Genomic DNA, 15,270 nt, shown 5'->3' on the forward strand with positions numbered 1-15,270 from the left:
GTTTATAAATAATGTAAATGTCTACATTTTGGGCTATTACTTATGTTGCCTAGTAGCTATGGATTTTTATAATTTTGCTAATATATAGGTAAACATAGGTACATGTATGCACTGATATAGGTACACATATAGGTACATGTAGGCACGGATATAGGTACACATATATGCATATATGTACATATAATATAGGAAAACGGCCAATTTTATATATTTCACATATATTAAAAACCTATATCAAAACCTATATTAAAACATATATGTTTATATAGGTTCTTTCCATGTGGGTTCATGGTGAGCATGATCAAAGAAATGGACCATTGAATCTGTCCTTCTGTGAGGACAGCTGTGTACCAACACACACCAGGGTGAGTTATAACAATGACAAACCCTGGTTTACAGCCAAACCAGCTAAGGTTTTAAAAGGAAGAGGCATATAGGAGTGGGGACAGAGCTGGCTGCAGGGCGTTAAAGTACAGGTTTAGCAAGGAAGTGCGAGAAGCTAAACAACTGTATGCAGAGAAGCCAAAGGACCAGTTCTCTGCAAACGATGCCACTTCTTTTGGGAGGGGGTTCAGACGCATCCACACTACTCCGTTTTAGTTTACATACAGAGAATTAAAACGAATACGATCTCAAAAACGGCAGTTAAAAATGGCTTGAGGGGAGCTTTAGTTAAGACACTCACATTTTCATTGTTTCTTTTGGCTTTGCTGTAATCTTATACTGTACATATCAACACATTTATGTTTTGTATAGTTGAAGTAATGTGTTTGAATTTTCTACAATAAAAAAAACATCAACCATGATGGATAAAGGACGTTGATGACCATGTAAGTTCCCATCAGCTTTAAGCCTTTTCTCTCTTATGCCATAACTTTATAATATGCATATATTTTGAACTGTCAAGAATAACAGACCTATACGCGAGCCTTCAGGCATTTTCATTAATTAATTTTACTACAGTCACAGATGCTGACACTCTCGCCTTAATAAAGGCAGGGATCAAGCTGGGTGGCCCCCTGAGTAAATGTAATGTATTATTTACATACAATAATTGGGATTCATGTTTGTTAAATATGGGTGGGCAGGACGGTGAGTGTGAGCATGCATTCTCAATGTGACAACCATTTCTATTATTGCAACTTTGGTAAAATTTTCCACTGTTATCCACCTTTAGATAACTTGCATTAAAGCAACACGGTAAGAATGTATGGGGCGAAGTGTCAAAAATGCGTCTTTTAATAATTGTAATATCATAATTACGTGCATAAATACGTAGGCTAGATAAGTGCATTCGGATTCTCTTAGCCCCGCAGCTGTCTTTTCTGAAGTCCTTCTGAATTCTCCTTCACATCTTTCCTTGACCTCATGAAGTTTTCCATCGAGGTCAAGAAATAGTGGTTAGAAAAGGACTTTTTTTTACTTTTCCACTGCAGCCAAGAGCTTTGGAACGGTCTGCAGGATGGCGGAGTAGAACAACTTCCAGTTTGACCGAGGATGGGAGAGCGAGGAAGCGATACTTATAATACTAATAATAATAATCCCAAATACTGAAACCTGTTAAGTAAAATGGGTTCAATATAAAATGGTTGGTGTTGAAAACAATTTTACATCAGGAGGCCTAGTGCATACCCTTCTAAAAGCAAAAAAAGATTTAATTGTATTTGTTTACCTCTCACTGTCTTCTGGCTTCCAAAAAGGCCTCTTCTCAGGAAACGATCATTTTGCTGTATGTCTCAAGATACATAGACATCGGTTAACTTCCTGAAATACTTGATCTGAGTCACACCTGTCTGACAAGTTTAGTGAACTTGGTATGAGGGTAGATTGTATCGCATTGTGAGTTTTTTTTGTTCTGCGTAATGATGTGGGCTTTATTTCTTTATGATACTTAATTCCCAAAACAACTTAGTCAGTTATTTCAATTAATTTGAATGCAAACAGTTTAGAACAGAGTTTAAAGGCACTTTCTTCAGAAGCTGTTGTCAGCTGATACCTTATATGCTTTTCCTGGGCTGACCTATGAATCAGAACAGTGCATGTTTCTTTTGGGCATATGGTGCATAAAGAGACTCCTATTCCTTCAGCAGATTTAAAGAGCTTGTCATTTCTTTTTACTATTTCTGTACTGCCCTTACCAAAATAAAGTATATTTCAAGTTCACATTATTAATTAAACTTAAGTAAATTTCAAGTATATTTCCCAGGTATCCTGTACATACTAAGTAAACTTATATTAAAATACTAGAAGCATACTTGTAAGTGTACTACTTTAATACTTCTTGGGACTAAATTGGCCCACTTTTTAGTATATAAAAGTATACTTCTATGTATACTTAAAGTGTAAGTAAACTTGGAGTACACAACTAGTTTACATCCAAGTTTTAGTTTGTACTGCAACTATACTAGGAACTATACTACAAGTGAACTTGATGTACTGCTAGTTTACTTCTAGCATAGTTTTTTAGTTTATAAAAGTACACTTTTAAGTATACTACTAAGTAAACTACTTGTTCAATAGTTTTACACTGCAAGTATACTTGTAAGGTTTCTTTAAGTGAACTTAACATCACACTTATAATTTACTATTTATATATATTTTTTGCCCTTTAAAGTATACAACTAGGTTTCTATTTAGGTATTAGTATTTCTTCTTGAAATACACCTTTAATGGTATTTTAAGTAGACTTGACGTAAACTCCCTTGTACACTACCAGTGGACTATACATAAATAAAAGACAAACTCAGGAGTGAAAATTGTTATTTTCTTTATAAATCAAAATTTTCAAACAAATATTGTGTTGGATGTCATTCCCAGTCCAAACAAAGCACAACACACAGTATGAACATAATATTTATGGTCGTTGGCTACCCACAAACAGGTTGTACTTCCCTCGTTTCTGCCCTGTTAAATGGCAGAGGAACCACAAAACCAAATGTTCACACAGTCTTCTTTGCAGTGGCTTGCTTGGAGTAGCTTCGTTGTTTTTTTTTCTTATGCTTCGTCTCACATCGGGCATGCTGATGTTAGGAAACTTCGACAGAGCATGGCCTGAGTTCAAACACAAACAAAACATTAATTTAATTTGTCTAAAAATAAAATAATTTGTCTATCACACCAAATTCACCATCCAGAATTAACACAATAACAGTCAAAGGAGCATGTAGGGATGTGCAATTCAACTTGAGCCTGATTTTTATCAGATAAGTTTCTGAACACTAATGCAATCTGCAATTTACATACAGCTGAAAATTTAAACGTCTACCTTCACATACATTAGGGTAAGTGTTTTAAGAGCATCCTCAAAGTGGCCTTTTTGTTTGCAGTGTTGCGAGATTTGAATTTTTTTTGCCACATTCACAAATCTGAATTGGTGATCCCAGATTCGACTTTTAGAGAGTCTTTTCGCATAATGTTTGGGTGGTACCATTTTTCTTCCATGTTGGAGGTTTCAGTAATTGAGCTCAACCACCATTGCCTCCAACATGTAACACTGCAGTCAGTTTGTAATAAGCTCTGTAGTAGTAATGTGTAGAAATATTTTTTTCATGAAATTTCCGCTATAATTAAATACACTCACCAACAATAGCTTAAAATTTTGTGTTATCAAGTTGTGGCTTGGATTCCACATCTTTGTGTGAACACAAAGGTACACACAGGTAGCTACTCTTTTTTTGGGATTTGCAGCTCTGTAGGATATGATGAAATTATTATCAATTTTGTTATAGTCCACGGCAAGCATTTCTAGAAAAATTACATTTACTAGAATAAAAGACAATAAGATGGACTGATTGTTCTGATTCATTGTGCTGCTTGAATTTTTACAGCTTCTCTCTCTCTCTCTCTCTCTCTCTCTCCTCTTTCTGTCTCTCTCCCCCTCTCTAGGGCAGTGAAGATACAGCAGATGGTGACAAGCCCTTGTATCCTGGTACACCTCTTTCAAAAGGAGAAGGTGTATTGATGCTGATGTCCTATCTGTTATGGCATAATTTAACCAGCGAAGCACTAACTCACTTACTGAAAATGTTTAATATAATTTTTCCAGGTCTGAACCCATCTCCACATTACATTTTCAACAAAATATTTGGAAGTTCATCTAAATTTGAAGTACACTTTTATTGTGACAACTGTTTAAAATACCTTGGCATTAACACAGACTGTCCCTCTCAATGTGACTCTTGCAACACAGTGTTTGATGCCAGTGATGCTAGTGATGACTTGACGCTAATTTGGAATTGGATGGCGTACCAGTGTTTAAAAGTTTTAAATGCAGTATTTAGCCAATTTAGTGTCAGGTAATTGAACTGGAACCAGAAGTGAGGAAAAAGTCCATTTTGATCTCAGCGTTATGTACGGGACTAAAAGAGTCATGAGACGAGTCATATCCTATGTTGTAGCCAATGATTTATTTAGGTCTATTAAATAAAGAGACTTGCTACTTGATTTTTTGTGAGGATTTTGTAAAAGACTACATAAATGTACTGTATGTATATAATGAATTGGTAATGGCTTATGTCTCTTTTCACATAAAAGAATTGTCATTAAAATCAGCCAAATATTTATCTGTTTCTGTGTGTGTTAATAACACTACATAAAAGATCCGGTTCAGTACTACACATGTACTATTTACTCTAAGCTATTCCACCCCAAAGCTGACCTGTTACCATAAACTTGAGCATGTAAATTTATAAAATGGTGTGTAAAACATATGCTGGAGTATTACCTCAAAGAAGCCAATGTGTGTAAAAAATATTTAATAGGCTTCTCTACCACAAGAATAAGCTCAACTACAAGCCAAGTATACTTAAACTTTCTGTATAAGGAAAGTATACTTTTCTTTAGTATATCTTGATCAAAAGATTAAGTACAAGTACATGCCAAACAGACTTTTCTGTATACTTGTCAGTATAAGCCAAGTATACTTAAATATAATTTTGTTAAGTATATATCTGATAAGTATATTAAAAGTAGACTGAAAGCACACTCTGTTATTTTTAGTTTAAAACAAGTATTCTAATAGCACACTTAAATAAACTTTTTCGTAAGGGTGAGCAGCAGTGAGCATCAGAGCAGTAGAAATTTTACCAACCTCACAAGTAACTAATGAGTCAAAAAATGGGTTATGCTTGTGTGAAAGGAGTCCAACAGACTTTTTATTGTTTCAAGCTGATTTGTTTTAAAGAGGTGGTATTATGCTTTTTGGCTTTTTCCCTCTCCTTTATTGAGTTATATATATTTTTTGTGCATTAAACAGGTTTGCAAAGTGAAAAAGCCCAAAGTCCAGCCCAAAGGGAGTTCCCATCTCCCACAGAAAACTCTGCTCTGAACTGCTTGAAAACAGCTCGTTTGTAGTCCAGCCCTTCACTTCCTTTACTTGTGACGTCACAATGAAAACGCGTCATAAAGCTGATTTGTAGATTTCGAATATTGACAGTTTTACGAGAAGTGATGGCGGAACAAAAATGTGCTTGAATATTTTCGGAGTTGAGGAGCTCCGCAAGTGGCTGCAGGGGAAGCCTGTGCCAACCCGCGGGAGGAGCGTGTGAGGCCGGCCAGCTGCCCGCTCACAGAGCCCTCTGCTCCCGCAGTCACACAGACCGCTGCAGCAACAATGGCAGAGGAAAACACAGCTGGAAGGTTTTCATACTTATCTGTCTTTACATTCTGAGGAATGTTGAAACGTTTTAACCGTAGACTTTATATATTGTCAGAGCTGTGTGGATCGCTGGTGTGTGTATCGCATTGAATATTATGTCGAGGCAGTTGTGTGTGGCGTCGCTATGACGACAAGATACGTACTATCTCTGGGTACTATCTGCAATGGAAAACGGAGCAGGGCCGAGTAGAGTCGAGTCTATCGATTAGCATTTTTCGGCAAGGCAGCATAGATCGTCAGAACACTGGCAAAAGTTCAACGTTTAGTCCTGATGGTAAGATGTGTAAAAATCATGTTGTGTGGTTGTGGACTTGAGTAACTTATAACATCTGCTAGGTTACGGTCGCAGTCTGAAGCGGCTTTGATTTGGATCACACTACCTTGGAAGTTGGAGGTCAGAGCTGGGAATGACGTCACAACCGAGTTGACGGCGTTCCAGTTTACAAGTCGGAAAACCTCGCTCGGCCAGCTGTTTGTTTACAACTAGCCAGGTTAGCTATTGATACACCGGTTGAAAAAACGCATTGTGCGGTATTTACTCACACTAAACACTGAAGCAACACGTCTACAGACAGCTGTTGGACAGCACTTTGTGTACGAACATTTCTATGAGTCACAAGTACACAGAAGTGCTAATAAACAGTATAAACATATACAGCTTTCACTAACTGTTGATACCCCGACAGCCATCATGGATCACGAAGTCGAGGTAGTGCGGTTGTCCCGACTTTCCGAATAGGAAATCCGACTTCAGGGGGTGGTCCAGTTGAAAGTTCCAACTGGGAACTCGGAAATTCCGACTTCCCATGTCAAATGAAATGCACCATTACTACCCTCCCTTCTCTGCTTCTGATTGGCTAGTAGTCCTTACCTGGGAACTGCGCATGTGCAACTCCTCAAGTAAGATGCATCACTCTGTAGCTCAAGAGGGTAGCGTACAACACACAGGGTGAAAAGAGGAGCTGCAGTAATGTTCAGTATAAGAAGTGGTAACATCCCCAAAGAGTGAGGCAAAAGGATTAATGTCCCTACATTCACACTAGTTGATGATCCATGTAGACGACATGGGGATAAAAAAGATGCTTTGTTCTTGTATTGCAGTGTGGAGCTTTCTAGACGTAGTAGTGTAATTATGATGTGGAAAATCACACAAAAGATCACACTGCTCTTTCATTACAACACAACCCTGATGTGCTGCATACCTACATACTTCTTCATATTTGCAAGCAGGGCTCTCAAGCCTCATGCATTCACCGTGAGACACATGCATTTGAGCCAGTTCACACACTCACAGGCCACACCTTGTATTTCTCACGCTGAGAAGTAAGTTATGAGAAAATGCCCTTGAAGTTGTCCCACTATATTCAATTAATAGACGATGCTTTTTCTGCTGAGTTCATAGCTTTCCCTGTTGCCTAAATGCCAGAGCCGTTAAGCTGATCAGAAATTAAAATGTGTTGTTTCCGGGTAAACTCCCCGCTGCAAGCACGTTCATTACTAGGCAACATTAATGCACATGCACATACGGAGTGGAAGCGCAAGACCCGATGGATGTGGTAACCGTATTTTATTATTAGTATTTTTTTTAGCATTTTGATTTTACGATTCCTGGACGAAATCACTTGCCTGTGATACATGGGCTGTGATCAAAGATATTGAGAGCAGCTGATGTTGGGGAGTACAGCCAAATTGCTGAATTGCTAAATTATTATTGATGCAGTCAAAAATTGCACTCCAACCTCTTTGCAACCAGAAGCTTTGGCTTTTTTAGCCAGTGGTGAACAAAGTAGGCCTATTCAGATCCTTTAAACAAATAAAAGTTCTAATGCCTCACTGTAAAAATATTCTCCAAGTACTGTATTGAAAAAGTTATAGAAAAGTATGTATGGCTATAAGCAGGAAAATGTAGAAGTAGTCTATTAAAAATAAAAGTAGCAGAAAGAAAAATGTCTTATATATACAATTATATTATATCATTAGATTATTATTCCTTATGTATTAATGTAGGCTAATTGGTTGAGGTTGAACTATTTTGGATCAGACTGCAATTAATGATTATTTTTATTATGTATTAATGAGATGATTTTCTCCATTAATCTATTTTAATAAATTCTGAAAATAGTTACCCAGGGCCCTAAGTGACACCTTCACAGTGCTTATTTTTGTCAATCCAAACATTCACATTTGTGAAGCTTGAACCATGAAATGTTTTTACATGAAAAATGACTTAACAGTTGCCAATTTTGGTCAATTAGCATAACGATGTAGTTCTACTAGCTGGACTTCTATAAACTGTTAAGTTTATATTATTATAATTTATATCAAAAAATGATTTTTTTTAACTCTTCATACGTTTTGTGTGTAAAAAGCTTATTTTTTTAAAGCAAATATGTGGTGGAGTAGAAGTAGAAAGTGGCATGAAAAGAAAATACTCAAGTTCAGTACAAATACCTTCTGTACTTAAGTAGCTACAGTGCTACTTTGTTACTGTCCACCAGTGGGCTTGGCTTTGGCTACCTGAAACTAAGGACAGGACCAGCGATGTTTTTCTATATTTTGACTCTGGACGGAAAGCTATCATCCATCATGATGGTGAAAATGGGTGCCCTTGAGGCACAGGCCTTTAAGTGGGAGCCCCCAACCCTGTCATCAAGGAAATAAAATGTGAAACAAACAATTACAACACAAAACACCATTCATAAGCAGAAATGTGTAGCCTACTCTCACACACAGCTTGGCATACATGCGTAGGGAAAGTTCTGCCATCCTACTGTAGGCCTATGTGTAAAATATACATTGAGCACTGGTGTTCAGTGGGCTAGTTTGGGGCCACATTTCTTTTTATTTTTGATACATTTGTATTTTTGAAATGTAAGTATATATATTTAAATTGTTTTTAAAATCAGATTTAGCTATTGTAAGTAAAATTTAACTGCTAGTAAAAACTTGGGAGAATTGGCTGGGGCCAAGGGGCCGTTGCTGCAAATATTTGAGTGGCTCCTCCTCTAACACATCTCACTCCAAATTTTTGATAAAACCTGAGAGTCATGTTTCACTTAGAATGACGACTAACTGCAAATGTAAAGCTATCTCAGGTACCAGTGCCTGGGTGTAGACTTTCCTTAATCCAACAAGAAGCATGATAGAGCTGCTAACATTACCCTAATTCATTGCAAGACACTTTAAAAGTGTCTCACAATTAAGAAGAATCTCTTTCATGTACAACATATTTGTATATTTTTAAAGACTTTTTGCTTCATTTTGTTATGTCACACCATAGGACACATTTACAGTGCAGTTCAGCAAAAGTGTAAAAATAAAAAGCCAAGAATGAACACAATTAGTGACCCCTTATATTTTCTTAAAAATGTGATTTTACACAACATAAATATATGTTTTTTTCTTCAAAAATGGTATTTTACAAGAAAATATTTTTTACTGCCTATTTGTCTACTAACTACCCATGTATATATATCTATATCTATTTTAAAACGCATCACTTTTGTTTTTGCCCTCATTCATCATGAGCTAAACTCAAAGATCTAAGACTTTCTCTATGTAAACAAAAGCCCTATTTCTCTCAAATATTGTTCACAAATCTGTCAGAATCTGTGTTAGTGAGCACTTCTCCTTTGCCGAGATGATCCATCCACCTCACAGGTGTGGCATATCAAGATGCTGATCAGACAGCATGGGTACTGCACAGGTGTGCCTTAGGGCCCGTGTCCACCAATGAGTTTTTTTCTGATGCCAGCGTCTATCTTCAATTCATTGCAATGGGAGCGCTGCGTTTTTACTTGCTGGTGAAAACGGCAGGAGCGTGATGAGGCGCTGAGAGTCTTTTCCGCGCAGGGCACAGAGCGTTTTTTTTTCGGTCACAGAGAGTTGAAAAATGAAGGCCGGGACTACTCGCCGAGGTGTTTCCTGCAAAATCTCATTAATCCACGTATGGACAGTCTGTGCTCTCATGTTTCAGCTTTCTCTTCATGCAGAGCAAGGGCCAGAGCAAGTTGGCCAACATACTTTGTAGTGACATTTACATTCACTACCCTACTTACAACACATCGCCTCCATGTAAATTATGTATCATAGCAACCACAGCGTCTTGAAAAAAAAACACTGCGCCTCCAAAACGCACCCTAGCGCTCCCAGCTAGGCGTTTTCAGAACAGCAGGTGGCGTTTTCAGCTGGCAAAAAACGCTTTGGTGGACACGGGCCCTTAGGCTGGCCACGATAAATGGACGCTGAGAGGTGGCGCTTGGAAGGTCTAGGTCTCTCTCCAGAGTTGGTGTGCACCATCCAAGGGTCGAGAGCTGCCTCAACTCAGTCATCTTAGTCCTCCAAATGGCCGGCGATCCTACGCTGGTGTTTGGACCAGAGGTTGGACCCGGTGGCCTGTCTGCTGCCTGGGGTGCTTACATTCCTCCAGCTGCTGATGGACAGAGGTCTGTCATTCAGTACAGTTAAGACCTACGCTGCCGCCATCTCGTCCTGTCATGAAGGGTTCGGTGATAGGACAGTCTTCGCTCACCCGTGGATGTAGTGTTTCCTAAAGGGGTGCTAAGGCAGAGATGCTCACAAGTCTTTGAGCTAGAGTCCAAGTCAAGTCTCTCGTGGTTATTACGAACGTTGTATCGTCTGCTGCGTTCAATCCAGGTTGCTAATAAACCTTCATAGCTATAAGGAATACTGTTAATCTGTTTTTCATTTACAGAGCACAACCATGTAATGTGCAGTGCAATTAATGACAGCTTATTAAATACTGTAGGTCAATAAAACTGTGCATAATCAACAATAAATCTGTCTGTTTTTAACTTACAGAGCACAACCATGTAGCCCAATGTACAATGCGTCTACAATTAATGACAGCTTATAAACTACTGTAAGTCAACAACAAGTTAACTAAACAATACTATAAAGTTACATGGTCAACAATAAAGCTGTAACATTTTTTAACTTACAGAGCACAACCATGTAATATGCAATGCAGTTAATGACAGCTTATAAACTACTGTAAGTCAACACATCCTCCTGACTCTCAAACCAGTGTAATGTTATAACTAAATAAAACTGTACCGTTACATGATCAACAATAAACCTGTAACCTCTTTCCAGCCAATGGCAATAATTAACGTGATGGCAGCCAGCGGGACGTAATGATTACGTTAATTGACTACCACAAGTTTGGCTAGTAAACAAACGCTCATTCATCTTTTCATAACGAATGACAGTCAGAGTAACGTTAGATGGTCAATGCTGAGCTAAACATGGTTTTATGCGCCCTGACCAAAGCCCCTTTTCAGCCTTTGAGATGGCGGACCTGAAGTTCCTTTTGACCAAGGTCGCCTTGCTTGTGGCTCTGGCATCGGCCGAGAGGGTTAGCAATCTGGCTGCCCTCTCTGTAGCCCCACCGTGCCTCAGGATTCAGTTTGACTGCACCCTGCACCCTAATCCTGCGTTTATGCCTAAGAGCATCAGCGCAATGTCTGTCTCATTGGCTGTGCAAAGCCATTTCACAGGCCTGTGTGTCAGCCGGTGAATCTCCACAAGACGACATCAGGGTGCACACTCCACAAGAGGTGTCTCTTCCTCTGTGGCATTGCACGGTGAGATGACATTTGCACTGCAGCCTCCTGTTCTTCCCCATACTCATTTGTCCGGTTCTACCATGGGATGTCTCCTGGATGGGATGTCGCTGACTCACTCAGTGCTGAGAGTGCTGTCTAAGTGACTGTCCTCAGTGAGTGTGCTGTGTGCTTCCTCTCAACCCGACGGTGGGGGGAGCAGCTGCTCTCGCTGGCCCTGCTCTGTGCACAGCTGGTGCGCTTGCAGTGCGTGACCTCGTCTGCACCAGTACAGCTGCGGGGCCCCCCATCCAGTCCCCGGCCTGTTGAACGCGCCATGGGTGGGTGTGCGCACGCCACCACGGATGCCGTGTGCTGCGAGGGACTGGATGGCTTATTATGTTGGCTCTGGGCAGGTGGGTCTGTTCTTGGTGGTGCCGTATGGGTCAGTGAGGCGTTGACTCATCCCGCTTCGCCTCTAACCCAATAGTGATAGCCTTAGAGGGTGAAGCCTATACGACGTAGAACGGTAATTATGTATTGTAACTCCAGCTTCTATGAGTATAGGCGCAGCCCTCTAACTTGTGGGCCTCACCGGACCTGTGGTTCTCAGTGTTGAAGAAATGTTGTGAGCCAGGTTCAAATGTGAAGAAGTTTTGGAGACTGATGAAGACTTAACATAGCATGGTTTAATAAGCCCGGCCGAGGAGATACAGTGCCAGCATACAACATGTGAACACGTCAAATGCCAACACCAATCTTTTTATGTTACTGTCTTCCCCCTAGTGCCTGTAGGTTTCCCTATCATCATTATTGTCATCTTTAGATGGCCTTAACCTAGAACAACTAATCTATCTGATTTTTAGACTCCAATGATTCATCATATTGGAATCTATCACTACCTGTACTCTTATCTGTGGAGTCAGTGAGTGTTTGTAAACATTCTTGTAAGACTCAACCCTATAAGATTACCAGAGAACACTGATATTTGCTAGCCTGACACGTGAGCTACTGTCTCCACCTTATCAGTCTAACTGTTGTCTCCCTAACAAGGGCAGTTACATGTGAGAAATAACTAGAGCTTGAAGGTCAGTTTTCACTTTGTAGGGTCAGCTAATGTCTCTAAGCTAAACCTCTCTTACTTTTCCCTGTTACATCAATTAAGACACCTAAGGAAGTTCTTTAACACTCAGTGCTGAAGGAAAAGCATTGTGGGAGACGATGGCCAGGTCTCACCATTGTAAATACACAAGGTGACGAGGAAAGAGAGGTCCACTCTGCTGGTGGGCGTAGACATGCTTTTCTCAGTGCCACGCATGCGTGCGTAGGGGTAAACCCAATAGCGATAGCCTTAGAGGGCTCAGCCTATACTCATAGAATCTGGAGTAACAACACGTAACTAGTGATTGGTCAACACAGGAAGAAGGTGGAGTCAATGGTTAATACTTTCGTAGTTACCAATTTTATTTCCACACATATGACCCAAGTGGTTATTTGTTTTGGTTGACTTTTGATGTTCTAAAGTTGTGTGCTAACAAGTTGTTATAACTGTTTAAAACTTTTATTTTTTCAAGCCATAATAATGGGAGAGCTGGGCCAAAATAACAAACAAAACCACCTTTTCCCAGCCTAATGCGCTCTCCACCACCTGTAACATAGTCAAACACAGAACAGATCCTCCCTTGGGCAGGGAGAGTAACAGCAGGCAGAAATACATGTAACTGAAACTCGCACCCAAACCTATATGACTCCAGGTCATAGCACTGGTCATCAACAAGTAATATTTGTGAGGGTTGTATTTAAATAGGCCAGTATCCAGGACTCTCAGGAAACCTCTGTTCCTCTTAGCTTTAAAATGCTTACTGTGCCCTTTAAAATAAATTCTACAGTATCTTTGTCATGTTTGCATGACATGTTTTTTAAGCATTCACAAAATGAGAATATTGTTATTATTTCAGTAATTACTTTACAGTATTAGAGTATTGCAGTTTGTATTAGAATGACATTAATCCAACTAACTTAACAGAACACTTGCTTGTGGAATTTTTAGTTGAGCGGTTGAGACCATGGATTGGAAAACAATTACATTTTTATTACAATAAAACAATGATTATACAGTATTATATAGTAAACTCATACATTAATAGGAAAAGTATGTAGATATATTGGATAGTTGCTTTTACTTAAAACAATGTCAATGTAAAGTAAATCCCATACATTATTGGGAAAAGAATGTAGATATATTGGTTAGTTTCATTTTAATTGCTATAATACAAAGTAAGCTCCACACATCAATAGTAAAAGTGTGTAGATATATTGGATAGTTAGTAGAATGTTTATATAAAGTATTGACTATTAAAATGATTTTTTTCTGCACGCTATTATTACATGATTTTACTCTGTGTACAGTTTAAAAACGATATTAAACAGGAATTTACTGTAAATAGATCGGATAATTCCATAAAATAAAATCCTAAACCTTTCAAGATACTTTATTTGAAGGTAATTTTGTTCGATTCTTTTGTGTTTTACATCCAGAAATCTGTATTTGACAGAGAGTTCTTGTGGATGGATTTTACAATCTTATGAATTTACCAAAGAATCCTGTTTGAAAACACCAGACTTCATTTAATTGTAAATGTAATTTATAGGTATTTTTCCAATATTAATTTCTGTTTCTATGCAGATTTATACATGTATTTTTCATTCTACTACTGTTGGACTGTAAAAATGCAGAAAAGGTACAGTTAACATCTTTATTTTAAATAACATTATTTGTAAAATAACAAAAGTTTTCATTTTTTTACTGTGTTTGTCAACTTTGCTGTCAGACTTTTTTTTCTTTTTTTACATTTATTTAAAGTTTCACTTTAAATTTGAAGTTTCAAAAAAACTTGTCTTCATTTTACACTCAGTGACATGATGTTAGTTGTTTTGTCTTTTTACATAGAATTCAATGTAATTTAATGTTCAAGGCAGTTAAGCAATGGAATAATCCTGTTCAAAAACTATAATTTCTAATAATATGAATTTACAGAATAAAACCTTTATTTTATGATTAATGTTTTTAACAAAAGTATTATTCTGTATTTTTATGACATTTTTTATAGTGTAGGAAACATAACTGTCTGTACAAAATGTTATGGCAATATGTGTAATAGTTGGTGAGATTTTTAAATCTAGACCAAAGTATGTGGCCAACATTACACTAGCATTTAGACGTTTAGCATTTGAGCTTTTGTCTCGGTCTTTTCTTAATTGTTGTTATACCACCTCTCCTCCATTTCTGGAAAAAGGTAAATACACTTGATGAGTTTCCAGCGCTGGTGCTCTATAACAAGAAAGAAAAAAATTAATCACTACAATGTTTGAATCTGCAAGTAGGAAAATGTATTGATTAAGACAACTGTCCTTACCCTTGTTCCACTCCCGGATGTTTCTGACCCTATTAATTCTGACCGCACCTGAAAAGTTAATTCTCAAAATTGAGCACACTGCTTTAAAACTCAAACAAGTTTGTTTCAATAATTGAACACATTTTAAAGGGTCAACAAGGATGATGTTATGAAGTTCAAAGACATGGGGACCAGGGTTCTGGATATAAGAAATCATGACTACCATCAATTTACTTTCATTATAGTAGCTCACAGATGGTTGATCAGTGTGCAGAGCAAAGTATCTGAAAAGGACCTTTAAGAGGTGAATGCATAATTCGACAGAACACATGATGAAGGCTACCTGCCAAGATTTGCATCCACCTCTTTTCTTAGCACAAATGAGAGTTACCAGCCGTGAAGTGAATGAAATTCTCGGCAGGCTTGCAGAACTCTGCAGAACTGGGCAAGACACTAACAGCAGAAACAGCTGATCAATTGTTAGTTACAAGTTTGCTACGTCAGAACTTATTCGGATAAAGTTTTTCCATCTCCCATTTATCGCATTTACTCTTTTTCGACAGAGACAAAAACCACCTCAAGCGAGTGTAAAACTTTTTTTTTGAAATTACGGATTTTTCCCCCGAATTTTACCGTTTCCATCAACCTTTTCTAA

This window comes from Micropterus salmoides, unplaced genomic scaffold, assembly GCF_014851395.1.
Source record: "Micropterus salmoides isolate LMB-PRFRI ecotype aquatic unplaced genomic scaffold, ASM1485139v1 Ms_hic_scaffold_18, whole genome shotgun sequence".
Lineage (NCBI taxonomy): Eukaryota > Metazoa > Chordata > Actinopteri > Centrarchiformes > Centrarchidae > Micropterus > Micropterus salmoides.